Here is a 1928-nt window from a genome sequence, read left to right as displayed (position 1 = left end):
ATTTGTTCATGGCGGACGTCCGAAGACACCTGTTCAGGGTCTTCGTTGATCCTTTCATTCAGTTTTTTATTAGGAAGGATAGTTAACCCTTTTTTTAGTAGATATCAGTTTTTTTCTATATTGTTCGTTGAATCTGTTCGGGGCAGACGTCCGATGACACCCGTTCAGGTACTTTGTTAATCCGTTCACTCAGTTCTTTAATTACAGAGGGTAGCTAACCCTCTGACCGAGCACGCTGTTTTTTCGATCGTTGCTTCTGCTCGGGACGGATGTCGTAAGACACCCGTTTAAATTAGTTGTTGATCGATTAACTCAGTTTTTTTACTACAGAGGGCAGCTAACCCTCTGACCGAACACGCTGAGCTAACGTGCCGGCTGCGCTAAACCGACAAAAAATCGTTATTGGCGAATCCTAGATTATTAGCACTTGCTAAAAGATTTAGTCGTAGCTATGCTACTAATTGTAATTTAATTATAACAAATTGTAGCAAGGACAATGCGGTTTTCGTGGATCCTCATGTGTCGTTGCCTTCAAATGGCTTACTCTCACAATATGCAGTTACAATAATTCTTTTGCCACGAATATGATGTGTCTAATTATTTTGTTGCAACGAATCACACAGTTAACAACGCGTTTTCGACTGAATCTTAAATTGCTGATGCTCAGAAACGGCATATATACGTATAGGCTTGAACTGAATACCAATATGGCGTCTCACAGCTCAGTGCTGAAGGGAGATGGCATGCATGAGATGTGGGTAGCGTTGGGCCATCTCATTGGTCAACACTCAGACGCACGCTCAGAATATCTGACATGCTAGATATTCCTCTGCACTTTTGGAAAGATTTCCGAACATGCTATTCCACGCTAGGACGTCAAAAAATCGGCACGCTCAACGCTCAACGTTCGGATGCACGGTCCGTGTGGCGACGCCTTTACATTGATATTTGACCATGTCTTCTGGTTGCCTCGGGCAGAGTACCACAGAGAGTAACTTTTTCCTTCTGTGACGTTGTTGCTGTTATAGAAACGCATTGCCGCCCATGACAGCAAATACCCATCATGTTGTTGTTGTGATCTTCAGTCCAGAGACTGGTTTGATGCAGTTCTCCATGCTACTCTATCCTGTGCACGCTTCTTCATCTCCCAGTACCTACTGCAACCTACATCCTTCTGAATCTGTTTAGTGTATTCATCTCTTGGTCTCCCTCTACGATTTTTATCCTCCACGCTGCCCTCCAATACTAAATTGGTGATCCCTTGGTGCCTCAGAATATGTCCTACCAACCGATCCCTTCTTCTAGTCACGTTGTGCCACAAATTTCTCTTCTCCCCAATTCTATTCAATACCTCCTCATTAGTTATGTGATCTAACCATCTAATCTTCATCATTCTTCTGCAGCACCACATTTCGAAAGCTTCTTTTCTTGTCTAAACTATTTGTCGTCCACGTTTCACTTCCATACATGGCTACACTCCATGCAAATACTTTCAGAAACGACTTCCTGACATTTAAATCTACAATCGATGTTAACAAATTTCTCTTCTTCAGAAACGCTTTCCTTGCCATTGCCAATCTACATTTTATATCCTCTATACTTCGACCATCATCAGTCATTTTGATCCCCAAATAGCAAAACTCATTTACTACTTTAAGCGTCTCATACCCATCATACCACATTGTAAAAGACGTTACTGTAACAGCAGAAATTTTATTGGCTTGTCTGGATATTCAATTACTCAGTGCAGAATTTCCCTGATGTAAAATAGTAGATCACGAGAAGCTCTGTTATTTTCTATATACTACAACCACCGGTGCTATGTCAAGCGTAAGAAGTGCAGAACACGTAGTTCAAGAACAAAGAGAGTTTGACAATGTACCGAACAGGTCGAAGAAAGCTCAAGGTACACTGACGATAGTCGTTGG

Source organism: Schistocerca nitens, chromosome 6, assembly GCF_023898315.1.
Source record: "Schistocerca nitens isolate TAMUIC-IGC-003100 chromosome 6, iqSchNite1.1, whole genome shotgun sequence".
Taxonomy (NCBI): Eukaryota; Metazoa; Arthropoda; class Insecta; order Orthoptera; family Acrididae; genus Schistocerca; species Schistocerca nitens.
This window is presented reverse-complemented; position numbering follows the sequence as displayed.